The following is a 14,869-nucleotide window of genomic DNA, read 5'->3' on the forward strand; positions in this document are numbered from 1 at the left end:
TTCTCGTACCCAGTCTAAGAGGGTTACCAAAGACAGGGTAGGTACAGATCAATTCTGAGTTTTTAAAATATGTATAGTACTTCGAGATTCATTTGCTGCTCTTTCGGCAGAGTGTTTCCCGTGATTCCCGATTGCTCAACTCTGTCCTGCAGAAAGGTGATGAGCCGGCAGTGAAGTCAGTCCTCGAGCCAATCCCTGGTTCGATCGGGCTACGCTACCGGTACGGATGTCTTTAGTCTCTTGATTCATGCCCCACATTGGGCGCCATTTGTAGCGTATGAAGGCACGGACCCCGGTCGGAGGTGCAACCAGAATAGTTTATTACAACAAACACGCAGCTTATATAGCACTAAGTATCTTCTTTCCCAACCAACACACCCTTGCAACCCCCAACTGCCAGATGGGCAGAATTCCCCTCAATCAGTAGGGTCGTTAGGTGCTGTTTGTGGGTCTTCCCCTGCCAGTGTTCCTGCTTCTTCTATTGCTTCCTCTGGTCTTGCTTCTTCCACAATCCTTTTCACCCACAGAAGGATAGAAGAGAACACTGCTTGTGGTCCTGATCCCTTAACCAGTTGTCCCAAGGCCTGGAAGTCTCTCTTGATTGCCCTTGGGCTTCTTGTTGCTACTTCATCTCTGCCTATCTGAAAAGTCAGTAATGTATAATAATCCGAGGGCCATACCAGGAAAGGAAACTTTCTCTTTATATCTTTAACCCAGGCCCCTGGGAAGCAGCAGACTTCCCTAAGAAGTGGGTCCAATCTGCATATTGGGCCTTCCGCTCCCTTCAGGAGGGAGTCACCTACAACTATGACCCATGCTTTTTCTTTAGTGAAGAGGATGCAGTTCAACTTAACCTCAGCAACACCTCCACACTAATTGAATCATCTTCTTTGTAATTGTTCAGTTCTGCATGCAGAGCCTCATACCTATTTTGCAAGGGTACCTGGGAAGGTGGGTGAGTTACTGGGGAGACACCTGCTGCACCAGGCAGGAACTTGTTGCTACTGCCCCCTGTCCTCTAAGTTACCACATTCAACCAGGCAAAAAGAGAACAGGGAATCCTCTGTATCATGTGCCCTGTCTGCCTGTTGGGCCTATTTCAGGGATGGTAAGGTGCAACTCCAGCAGTCTCTCTGTCTCTCACACACTCCCTGATAGTTCTCAACCTACTTACCTCCTCCCAGAGCTCCATCACTAAGCAGAGGATTTCCTCTACCTGGGCACACCTCCCACAGGCATGCTCACTGCTGCAATCTGACACTGGCATAAGGGTAGGGCATACCCTGCAGCCTGGCACCTGGGTAGCAGTGTGTTCCCATGAGAGCTCCGTCTGGGAAGCTGCCTCAGTCCCGCTGGGTGCAGAGCTTAGGAAGGCTAAGGCTTTCTGCCGGATGGATACCATAGCTCCCTGGTCGAGCTGGTACAGCTTCAGCGCCCTTCTGGATAAACTACCACACCACACTGCTCACGCTAATCACAGCGCTCCCTTGGGCTGCCTTTTATGGGAGTGGGGGTGGCTGCTGTTACTGCTGGCCCTGCCCCCGCCTCGTCAGCAACCCTCGTGCGAGCTGCCGACTCTCGCGGTCTGCCTGCACTCCCCCGGCGTTTCCCCGGCTCCAGAAAGCTCCGGAGAAGCCCCTTTTTGCCACGAACTCGCGCTCCATTGCAGACGTACCAGAGCTGTTCCTCGGTGAGTGTCCTATCGCTATTGAAAGCTAAGCCAATAAATTGAATGAATGTGCATATAATGATCTGATGGTAGCAGAGGAAAAAAGTTATTTTAAAGGAGGAATACAGAGGAAATCTTTATTTCCTATAAGAGTTATTCTGTAAACTTGGCATCTTTAATAAGTGTCCTATATCTTCAAAAAACATTTATTCAACTTCCACGGAATCACGGAATTGTCAGAGTTGGAAGGGACCTCTAGAGATCATCTAGTCCAACTCCCCTGCTAAAGCAGGACTTCCTATAGCACATTACTCAGGACTGCATCAAGGCGTGTCTTGAAAATCTCCACTTAAGTGTTGCCATTCTTTTGCACTAACTGTAGTAAGTGGTTATGGCATTGTGTAACTAAGGTTAATAAAATAAAAGTAGTTTTAGTTTTCTTCTCAACCCATAAATCTCTCTCATTATTCTCTCTCCCTTCTCTTGGGAGAAGGAGAGAGGTTAAAGAGAGCATCTGTCTTTCATTTAGTGGCCAGCCCAGCCTAAACCACGACAGGAGGAAGCAAGATTATCTTCGTATTTTCAGAGTTGTCTGGCCAATCCATCCATACTTGGTGCCTCCGTGTCTGTCCAGTGCATTATTGCCAGGGTGTTGGCGTATGACATCCGTGCATTTCCTATAATCTTTCGCCACATGAACCATGTGCACCAGATTTCATTTGGGTCTTTGGACGCCTGGTCATCATCCAGTTTATTATAGATCACCTCCACCACAGCTAATTCCCTCAGATACCGGATACCTCTCTCAGTGGTGCTCTGCTTGCTTAGGGAATTTGCAGGTTCTTTCTTGAAGAGATACCTGTCCTTCACGCTGGACAGGAATCGCTGCCAAAGACTGAGGACTCCTGCCCTTTTTCCAATCCCTTTGTCAATGGTGTTATCGTTAGCAAGGGATCCCACCTGCCAGCCTTCCTTATCCTGTAATTCCTGACTATTGCCTCCAATATCCCAGCATCAGAGTAACCAGCTGAGAATTAGCTCACATGGTTGACGGATGTCCTGGTTCTGGCGGGGATAGGGTTAATTCTCCCCAGAATCTAGCAGAGATACAGGTATTCGTAGGAAGTCATAGCTTGGGTGCGAGCTGGGGTATCCCAGGTGCGGTAGGTGAGCAGTGGTATCATAATCCTGTTTGTATATTCCTCTATCTGTGTTACTGTTATTGTTTTCTTGTTCCCTTTGCTGTTCTGTTAAACTGCCTTTGTCCCAACCCACGAGTTTTGCCTTTTTCTTCCAATTCTCCCCTCATGGCCATGTGGGGGGAGCCTGAGAGAGCGGCTGCCACGTGGTTCTTTGTTGCTGTCTGAAGCTAAACCATGACAACGGCTAAAATCTTTTTGCATATCTCACAGCTCACTTAGGAATAGAAATCAGGTGGTTTCTGTCTTGTTTATGATTTTAGTCTCTTCCTCCTCCTGTTCTTGTGACTGCTCTGCTGCAGAACAGGCTGCCTCTTCTGATTCTTTTTCCTGCTCCCTCCTAGGAGAAGCTTCTTCATCCCTTACTAAATGAGTTGACTTCCACTTCCATTGTTTCCTTTTAGTTATAGGGGCAACTGATACACTGTCTGGTTTAGCCATAGTGTCTGTTGGTGTATTTTCAGATCCAGAGATGCCCTCTTCTCCTTGAGGGTGCTGGTATTGAGCAGTGTTTAGTAGGTGCTGGCCAGGCCCAAGCATACTGCATTAAGTTGTGCCTCTTTGGAATCACCAAGGCATCTTTTTTTCAAACGTTTTGTCACTTCATCAGGATCCTGCACTTGTTCGGGAGTCAAGTTCCAGACCACTGAAGGTGAGACATTTTCTAGATACCTGCCCATATTCTCCCACATCTTGCCACCCATGACCATACTGTCACAGGGCCAGGGTCATATTCCTAAATAGCTTGTTAACCTTAGAAAAAGCTGAAATGATATACCTAAGAAATACCAATAGAAGTATTTTGACTACCCAAGGATGTTCAATATACTGAAAAGTTATTGTAACGAGGGAGGAAATATCACAGAAGATGGTGGAGAAGGTTCCACTCTGTATTTCCTCAAAGAAAACCTCTCAGAGGAAGAAGTATAATTGTTAATTGTCTCAATGAGATGGTACCCGAAGTACAGTAATGCCTTCAGTACGGAGCCCAAATACCAGATTAAGCTCAAGGCCAGTGTTTTAATAATAAATCTCCCAGACAAAATATCACTGAGCACTACAGAGCACAGAAAACTGCAAAAGTCAACACCAATCTTTAACATGTACAGCAAATAAAAGAGCATGGCACAGATCAGATAAACTGATATTAAGAACAGATGAATCAATATCGTGACCCACAACTGTTAACAGATATAAATCCCTTATACTATGCTCTGGTCAATCTATTATTATCTTAAACCCTTTGAGCTCCACTTTGGGCAACAAAAAGGACTGTTGTGGTTTAACCCCAGCCAGCAACTAAGTACCACACAGCCACTCGCTTGCTCACTCCCCCCTGCCCAGTGAGATGGGGGAGAGAATTGGAAGGGTAAAAGTGAGAAATTTCATGGGTTGAGATAAAACCAGTTTAATAACTAAAAAGAAATAATAATTTTTTTTAAATGGTATGGAAAAGAGGAAAAAATAACAGAGAGAGAGGAAAATAAAACCCAAGAAAGACAAGTGATGCAAATGAAAACAATTGCTCACCACCAACTGACTGATGCCCAGCCAGTCCCTGAGCAGCGGCCCCCCACGCCAACCTTCCCCCTAGTTTTATTGCTGAACATGACATCATATGGTATGGAATATCCCTTTGGTCAGTTGGGGTCAGCTGTCCCAACTGTGTTCCCTCCCAACTTTTTGTGCACCTCCAACCTACTTGCTGGCAAGGCGGTGGGAGAAGCAGAAAAGGCCTTGACTCTGTGTAAGCACTGCTCAGCAATAACTAAAACATCTCTCTATTATCAACACTGTTTCCAGCACAAATCAAAAACATAGCCCCATACTAGCTATTATGAAGAAAATTAACTCTATCCCAGCCAAAACCAGCACTTTCTGCAGACAGTTTCATTAGGTAGCTCAGAGGGGTGAACTGTTGCATTAAAAAAGGAAGAAAAACAATTTAAATTCTGAAAATTTAAAAGTCACTATTAGCTTTTTCAGTATTGCTCTACCTAAAACCAGCAAGCTGATGTGCTCATTTTGCAGTTCTAAATTACTGCTAACAAATAGCAAAGATTATAAATACCTCTACCCAACTGCTAGAAATCCAATATAATAAATATAATATGATATACATAAAGTATATTCAAAGCGTATATAAAGCCTATTAAAAAAGGCACCACATATGGACGCCTGCTTAATGTGAGGCCCTGCGCAGCTCGGAATAAAAGGCACAGAGGCAGGAGGGTTGAAATGAGGTGAGTCTTTAGTCCAGGGTTTGGGTCACTGACTAAGGAGGGAGGTTCTACAGCTTTAATGTCCTTTCCAAGTAGGAGTCTGGTCTCAGGATGGAGAGAGACTGAGTGTGTTACCTACTGTGCGCCCAGTAAGAAACAGGACCTTGTGTACCTAGGTGGCTGTCCTGCTCCACTGTGCAGTGGGGCCTAGATTTCCTGGAAAACCAATGTTTTCCAGGAAATACCATGGAAGATGGGTGTTTCACCTGGGTGCTACCATCATTTAATCTAATGAACTTTAGGTGCTAGGACATGGCATTTTTTTTGGGGGGGGGATAGGGGGAGGTGTGTTGAAACTTAAAAAATTGAGTACCCCGAGTAGTCTGTCTGAATTTGGTCCACACTCCCGAAAAGAACAAATGATATCATTCTATTTTTCATCCATTTCAAGATTCTGAATAGATTCTGAACAGCTTGCTATTGGCTAGTATCTTTTTATGGTAGCACAAAAAAATTCACAAATATTACAATTGGATTAGTTAAAAAACACTGAATGCCTCTGAACATTTTTGTTGAGAATTATATGCCATAAACACTCACATTGATGTGTGTATTGATGATCCTCAGTAACTTTTAATGTGGTTAACTTAGCCTGTGGTTCTTACCTAAGTCCTCAGATGGCCTTGTATTTGCCATGTATGCATACAGACTGCTGACATAGAGTAACTGAACCCTTCATGGATTAAGTGTGATTTACTTTACTTCCCTTTGGAGGTGAACTAATCTAACTGAACTACTACCACCTTAGGTGCCTGCACACGTAGTATTGCAGTTCAACTAATTAATTTTAATGTTATTTCACTTATTTTTTAATAAGTTTCTTAATAATAATCAAGGCGTGTCTTGAAAATCTCCACTTAAGTGTTGCCATTCTTTTGCACTAACTGTAGTAAGTGGTTATGGCATTGTGTAACTAAGGTTAATAAAATCCCCATATGTAATCTGAAGAATTCTGCATTCAAAAAACTTAAGATATACAGCTTTCTAAACCCATTTCTAATGGCATTCTACTGTCAGAGGATCATTTATATGTATTTCTTGGTGCTTCCAGTTCTGTGTGTATCCAGCAGAGCAATCCCATTCCCTTCCCCATCTCCTAATTTATTTCAGCAGCATCCTCTAATTTAATTCCAAAATAATTTATTTTTCAAGTCATTTCATCATGAAGGACTGCGACTAACTGCAGCTGATCCATCAGTTTGTAGACCGTTCAAGTGGCACTCAGCATCCATAGAGCTTGGACAGGCACTCTTAGGAACATGAAGTTGCAAAGACAAAAGGCTTAGTTTGTCCTATGTCTGCTGTTTTTCATGACATTGATGGTAGAAAGTCTATCAATCAAGTGGGTGACTGCAGCACTTCAGAGTATTCAGTTCTGCTTCACCTGTGGTCCTCAAATAGCTTGCTCAGCCCCTAGCATTTACTGGTTTGAACCTGGATTGTTTACTGATTTGCAACATACACAGTAGGAGTTTTGCCTGAATACGTGCTTCAGGATTAGCCCGAATATTAAGAATCTACATAATGAACTGTCACAAAGAAATGTACAGCTGTACTTTGCATCAGCCAAACAATAAAACAGTCCCTGTTGCCTGGTATTTATGTGCTGAATAATGTATGCCTGCCAATTATAGTGCTTGCAAAAACATATATATATGAGTGATGTGGTCATAAGAGACTGCTGCAACTGGTGTTTAGTGGAGCAGTCTCACAAAAGAAGAAAACCACCATCCCTCATATATGTATTGATAACATTTTATCCTTGAATCAAACTCACCTGGGGGTGTGTGTTTATTTTCTAAGATACAACTATTTACTTCAGGTTTTTAGCATGTTATTTTGTACTCGCAAGTCTCTAGCTTTTTCTGTTTAAAGGAAAAGAAAGCTAAAAAGTACTGGAAATTTCAAAGTTATATTATTTGTTCTTGATTTCTGGATCAAAGGGTCCATAAGTCCAGAGGAGATTTGACTAATCAGATTTTTAGAAATGTACCCAAGTTCATGACATGGGAATGCAGAATACCTGTGAAGCAAGGGCAGGACGTTTTACCTTTCACTTCTATTCCAATTCACTCGGAAGCCTTCTTGGCACCTGCTGTAAAAGAACTGTTTTATTGATGAAGAGAAGTGTAAACCCTGTAATTCTGTATTGCATGTAGTGCAATGCAGTTTGCTGAGTGACTTTCATCACTGAATATAAAAATATTTGCCCAACTGTCATTACACAGGGTAGGAAAAAAGACTCCAAGTTCATGTACTGTTTTTTTGTCCTGTTTCATTTCATTAAAATGCAGAGGTAGGTTCCTGTACTTAGCTGGTTTCTGGACTGTCAAGGAAGCCTTGTCTTAGAAAAATGTAAAACATTTAGCAAATTGACATTAAACATGAGGAAAAAAGCACCTTTGTTCAGTTTTTGCTGGTTTTCTGTTATTGCTTGCTTCTCCAGAGTACAGGTGCTTCACTGTGCACAGCTGGTTTTCAGGCCCTGTGAAGACTAGTTGCAGAAAATAAAAATATTTGCCAGCTTTGCTTTAACAACAACAAGAGCCTTTATTTCTTTGAACTTTATGTACATGAAAGTAGTAGGTCCACACTGCCTCCATCACAGGAATCTGGCACAGAGATTGATTGCTAGCTGTCGTCTAGCAGCCAAGCGTTTTGTGTAGACGACTACTACTGTTAACAGTTTTCATTGGCAGAGGATTTGTCTCCAGTTCAGTCCAAAGCCAGAAGCAGATTTCAGTGATTTTTTTCATGTCTGCCACTTTCTTCCTTATCTGGTGTCCAATTTTTCCATGCTGAGACTCCCAGCTCTTCTCAATTAAGCATATATACCAACTTAGAAAACTAACTCCTTCCATTTGCAGCAGCTCAGCTCTAGCTAAAGCTACATTACTTTTATTGCTACTTCAAATAGAAAGCAGCCCTAGGTTGTAAGAGTTTTGTTGCTGTTGTTATTTTTCATTTCTGTTCCTGTAGAAAAGAGATTTTGCTGAGCATCCTGTCTAGTTTAAACATGAACATCACTTGTCCAGATCAGCTCAGCTGAACACCAAGCTTTCTGATCTGTACGAGAATAGGTGAGGGAAAGCCAAATGTACAAATCATTTTTGGGGGGAAAAAAAAAAAAAAAATCGTCTTTGGACTAGCTTGGTTCATTTTTGAGAATGAGAATAATCTGTTATATTATTATGGGACTGCTTTCTTCCTCTAGTGTCAAACTTGAGACTTAGGCCCATGTCTTGCAATGTTGCCTCTACCATATGAAATCACCAGAGCTGTGTAGGTGCTTAGCACAAAGTTTGCAACACAGGAAAGTCCTTTTAATTCTAAAAGTAGATTTCTCCTTCCTCTCCAAAATGCATACTAGGTACGCTTACTGCATGGCTTCCCATGTGCACTCTGTCCTTGAAAGGCTATTTCTGTAAAATAGGGGACATTTGGACAAGGTATTTATTACACATTGGGATAACCTTGACGAGATGCCCACCTGTAACCTTTTTTTTGGAGGGGGTTATTTCTTCCCCTGAGACTGTATGGCAATTCAAATTAAGTATATATGAAGGCCGTGAGACTAAGAACTCAGGAATGTTGTGAAGAAGAGAACTGAGAAATGCACAGTTGTAAAAATGAATGGCAAATAGTTCCTCTGTGCCAGTGAAGGATGACAAAACTCAAGAACCTATCTAAGCCTCTGCGTGTTCATTTTAACTCTGGTTACTGAAGTTTGGGGGATTTATATTGCTAACTTTTCTGAAGCCAGGACTTCATACCAAACCACTTCCTCACTTAGACTTCAGGACAGGAAGTAAATTCTTCTGAGATATGCGCTTTTTTTCTAAAGCAAAACAAAGAAAAATCATGGCTTTCCTCACTCACCACAGACATCTTCAACAAATGCACTTTGGCCCTGCATCACATCTCTCAGCCATTTGCAGCCCATATTTTTATATCCACTGCTTTTCCCAGTAACTTCCTCTCCACTTCAGCCTCAGGTAAAGGGCAGAGGCACCCCTAAATATCTGAGGCATCAGTTCTTGACATCAGTGGATGCCTGCAGTACCAAGAGAAGAAGCCAAGCTGCAGAAGTACAAATCTGAGGGACAACTCCTTTTGAATAATCTATTTAATTATCTATCCACACCTAAGATGGGAATTTCAGCTTCTAGTTTCCCTTTCCTATAAAGATTTGCTCCTCCATTCTTTGTGACACTGAGACATTGCAGGATATGGGTAAGGATGAGTTCATTTACTCCCCCTCTCGGTTTTTCCCCCCTCAATTAGCTTGTCTAATACAATTATGTATTAGAAATTTTTATGTCATCTTACAGATATTTTTAACTCTTATCCCTTATGATACAGTGGTAAATCTTTGCAAGCCACTGACAATCACACGTACTTTGGTAATATAACTCAAAGCAGACTGTTCTTAGTAACTCAGAGAGCATATACTCGCATACACAACACAAATGAGTGATCTGACAGAGGACAGAGAGAGATATTCCTGTTTCCAAGGTCACTTGCAAAGAAGCCAACCTAATTAACCTTAAGCATAAAGAAATTAAAAGTTAAGTAGGGATTTTACCATGAATAGAGATAAATACAGATTTTACTATAACTTTGGGTTTGTGAGATTTTGTAACCCATTAATATCCTTATAGAATACATTAATGTGAGAAATTTTACTTCTAAAGCTTCCTGTTCTGAATGATGAAATACAGACCCAGGACTGTGTTACATGGAATTCATTAATCGAGTTTCAAAAATGAACCTTACTTTAAAATGAGTTTACACAGTAATTTATCCCTTGAATAGCATAACCATTTCACAGGATTTACCCATTGACTACAACAATGTATTTCTTCCTATCAAAAATGATTCACATTTTGAATTACATATATATATTAAATACATATATACCTTAACCTAAAAACAATGGAATTGTCTCATTTTTTCAAGAAATGTTTGGAAATTAAAGACTAACATAACTCTTTTGTGTCTACAGAATCCAAACAATGCTAAACTCAGACTCTGAGTTTACAGACTCTAGACTGTAAACAAATATCATAAAAGATTTCCCTACTGCAGAACATAAATGGCTAAGAAAATAAAAGATCTTTTTTCTCCAAATCAGAATGGTTAATTAGGAATGAATGTTCAAAACCGATTTTTTTTCTTTGACAACTTAAAGAGAACACTGCTAGTGAATAGCGTGACTGCTTTACAACACAACTGAACCAAGAAAGATTAATTTCTTATACATGACTATGAGGTAACAGCTAGAGTTGTTCGAAATTCAGAAATCCCACCTCAAGAGAAATTTGACACTTAAACTTCGTATTTTTCATCCCAGGAAGGAAAAGTTGAAATTTTCCACATAAGGGAGAATTTCAAATAATGTTATTTGGAAATATCAACATATTTTGATCTAGATAAAATGCCAGACATAAAAAAAATGAAATACCCAATTAAAATTTGTTGCAACAATTCAAAATGCTAAATTTCCCTTTGCCATGTTGTGTAATGGGTTTGTACATCTGATATCAGTTCTCTATGCCGGATCATGTCCTCTGGGGTGGCTGTATCTCCCATAACATACATATATGACCAGACTATTATGTACCTGAAATTATGGAATAGAAGAATGTGTTCTGTGACATATTTTTTCTACCAATATGTGGGTAAAGAAAAATATGATTTTCACTACGTATTAATTAGTCATGGGTTCTGTGTTATACCAGAGGACAAGAAACTACAGAAGATGGGCCACAATCTGAAAAATGTCACAATATTTTAAAGTGTATAGGATTACAATTAAGGTTTCTAGAAATTAATTCACAAAATTTGACATGATATAATTAATGTGGCTGAATCTTTTGGCTTAATGTCTGTCCTGGTTTGGGGTGGAGCAGAGCCAACTTTCTGCTCAGTGACAGAGGCTCTTGTTTATACTTGTTGCTGTGGCAACCAGGGTCAGCTGACTTGGTTGTTTACCCTGCACAGGGGTCAAACCCGTGGGGAGGAGTCGACAGGTGACCCAAAACTTACCAATAGAGTATTCCATCCCATCTGCCATGCTCAGTATAAAAGCTGAGGCATCAAAGGGTCAGCTTCTTTTTCAATGACCCTCTTCTTCAATGGCTCTCTTTCTTCAGTGATAACACCTGAGGAGGACCCTGGCTGTTTGCCTGCCTTTGATCCTGATCTGTGGGATCCTGAATCAAGATCCGGAATCCAGTTCCCATCTGTCACCGAGTCCAGTCTGGAAATTCCCCAGTGTCTGCTGGTGACATCTCCCTGGGAGCTTGATACAGTTTTGTATATATTGTATCTATTTCTTATTTCCTGTTTATTTTATTATTAATATTTCATTAAAGTAGTTTAGTTTTTTTCTAAACTCATAAATCTCTTTATCTCTCTCCTTCCTCTCCTTGGAGCGAGAGGTGGGGGAGAGCATCTGTTGTCTTGTCATTGGCCAGTCTGGCCCAGTTACTTAGGAAACAACATTTCCTGTACAGCAAGCACTATAAATCCATCATAAAATAAAGTTCTCTATATACTATCCTTGTCTTCAATATTAACCTGAGGAAGTGACTCATAGTCAACTCACATCTTACTACCCCAGAACAGATCCCCCACTCAAACTGATTTCTTTGGAAGAGCTATATTTATAAGCAGTGAATAAATCAAATTTCAGTTAGCTAGAATGAGGCCAAGAATGAATCTCTGTTCCAGTTCCTAGGATAGCCACTTTCAATATGGGAAAATGTCTGGGTCGTGCTCCAGTGATTCCTGTAACTCAGGTGAGTCTCTGAAAAAAATTAATATAATATAATCTTTAAAAAGTAATCAGAGTGAAGTACAAAATGAGATTCTGTCCCCATCCTCCCAATAGGAGCCCTGTTCACTAGTTTTTTTCCTCTTCCTGACTTAAAAGTTCTTACTGAGCAACAGCACGTGTTTAGCAAGAGATGTCATTGCAGTCTCTTCCACACTCGTTTGCAGGATCATAGGACAACTCAGGTTGGATTTGGGGGTGGAAGGGACCTCAGGAGGTCTTTAGAGCAGTATCTGCCTCAAAGTAGGGGCAACTAGGAGGTCCAGACAACGTTACTTAGGGCTTTATCCCATTCAGCGTGGCCTTTTTAGCCTGATCATCCAGCCAGTATTTTGTCTATCTGGTTGCCCACCCACACTGTACATCCTAACTGGGATACAGAAGTGCTGTGGGAGAGGTGTGAGAAAAGAGGGAAATAACATGGATCTCTCATTGGGGGTACGTTCCCCAATCACAAAACTACTGGATCTGGAGTTGATGATGGGGAAAAAGGTGAGAAATGACAGCATAATTTCTTCCTTTTGCTACATTTCCCAGTGGTAGTAGCATTTAGGGGATTGCCCCAAACTGCTCTGGAAATATCTTTTAGAATTTGATCCCTTCAGCAGGTTTTGAGGAAGGAGCACGTAGCTCCTGTGCCTTGGCCTTGCTCCACACATGCCAGGCTCTGCCTTGCTTCGTTTTGTCAGCTCTGGGGGATCTCTGGGTGTGCACAGGCACAGAGATGTTAGTGTCTGGGAAACTAATGTCAAAATGATAGTCAGTGACAGCCTGGAGTGCCTTTGGTTTTGGCAGTGGTTAAGGGGCTCCCTTTAGGTTGTAAACTTAGATTCACATAACAAGATTCTACCTATGTCCCATTTTTGGCACCAAAACTGTGAGGAGAGGGTTCATCTAACACCATTATAGAACCCATATAGACTACATGTAAAAGGGGAAAGTAGGGCTGTCTACAGAATTAAGATTGAGATTTTTCAGACCATTTTAGTGTATGAGTTTTAATGGAAGATTTGTAGCTAAATGCTTATCAAGATGTATAACTTTAGGCATTGATATTTAAAATGAATCTTTCAGGCTTCGAACTGTAACCGAACTCAGCTATACACAATATTTATTATCTCTTCACTGGAGTGCTGCAGCTCAAAAAGGAAAGGATATTCTTCTGGAGGGAGAACTAGGCTTTAGTCCTGTCTTCTAGTAGGAGAAACTTCCTACTGGGAAGGTTACATTTAAGGTAATTCTATTATGCAGCTGTCCGTTTACAACCATTTAGTATGAATTTTCCATGTGAAAATCTCAAAACTGTTGAAAAACTATGAAAACTATGAAGTAGTCGCCATCATGGAAATATGGTAGGATGACTTGCACAACTGGAATGCTGCATTAGATGGCTATAAACTCTTCAGAAGGGACCAGCAAGGAAGGAGAGGAGGTGGGGTGGCTCTGTATGTTAGGGAGTGTTATGAATGGCAAGAACTTAATGATTGTTAACAAGCAATAAGGCAAGAGGAAACGGCCTCAAGTTGCACCAGGGGAGGTTTAGATTGGATATTAGGAAAAATTTCTGCACTAAAAGGGTTATCAAGCATTGGGACAGGCTGCCCAGGGAAGTGGTGGAATCGTCATCCCTGGAGGTATTTAAAAAGATGGTTAGACATGGTGCTCAGCAACATGGTTTAATGGTGGTTTTGGTAGTGTTAGGTTGATGATTGGACTCGATCTGAAAGGTCCCTCCCAACCTTGACAATTCTGATTCTATTCTATGATTCTATGATTAATTTGGCTCTAGTTCATACAGATTGTGCATCTATTTAGTTTTTAAAAGCTCTTAAAATATTCAACAGCAACAAAGAAACTGTGCTTTGGCTTTAAAGCCTGTATGATTCCCTTTGTGCATCATAATATTAAAAATACATATTACATGGGATTATGCATACACTAGAGTTTATAAAAGAGATCATTTGCATACTAAGCTTCATTAATCATTGAAATCCCACATATTAAAAATGCTTCCTTGATAGCATTTGTATAACATAGAATCATAGGATGGTTTGGGTTGGAAGGGATGTCATGTATTTATACTAGAAAACTCGTCGGACTATAACATATAATGTGCTATATACTCAGCTGGCAACTCTAATGCTTTACAGCAGCTGACAATCCAAGCTAATACTCAACATATGTGAAGTCCTTAGTGCACAGAAAATCAATAGCAAAATTTCCCACGGTTAGGTTTTCTGTCTCAACTAATTTTTGAATATTTCTAGGTCTTTCTGTTTCACTGAGGATTTAGAAATGTCCAAAAGCTGCTTTGTTTCAGAAGAACCTAACTAGAACATTTAGCATTTTCCCATGAAGGAAAATCTTAGGAAAAATGTTTTGAGAGTGACTGATACATTTGATTTCTACAAAGTCAAAATACTTCATTTTGACATTTTTCAGTAAAATCCTGGCTATTTATGCTAATAACTTCTAATATGTAATAGGAATTTCACTTCATCCCTTCTCTTAACCCCTCCCCCCCTTGACATTTGATTCAAATGAAACAGTTAAAAACATTTAATTCCTAAAATATCAAAATGGATTTTTTTCACCACAGTGGTAGTAGTTGCTTTCTAATTTTTTTCTTAATTTCTCAGAATGTACAAGGGAAACTGGCTGGATTTTGTGTAGCACTTCTGTTTCTATGGCACTGTATTTTCAAATGAAGAACAATCTGGCCGGTGTCACTCTGAGAATCTGTGCGTGCAGGTTGGAACTCTTGGCTCCGGGCTGGTCCTCTCTATTTGAAACATCTGGAATTCTGTTTGGGGTGAAAGACAAGAGAAATCGGCATTCTTGGCTTTTTCAGGCTTGCCTGCTGTCAGTAGAACAGAATACT

This window comes from Numenius arquata, chromosome W (assembly GCF_964106895.1).
Source record: "Numenius arquata chromosome W, bNumArq3.hap1.1, whole genome shotgun sequence".
Classification (NCBI taxonomy): domain Eukaryota; kingdom Metazoa; phylum Chordata; class Aves; order Charadriiformes; family Scolopacidae; genus Numenius; species Numenius arquata.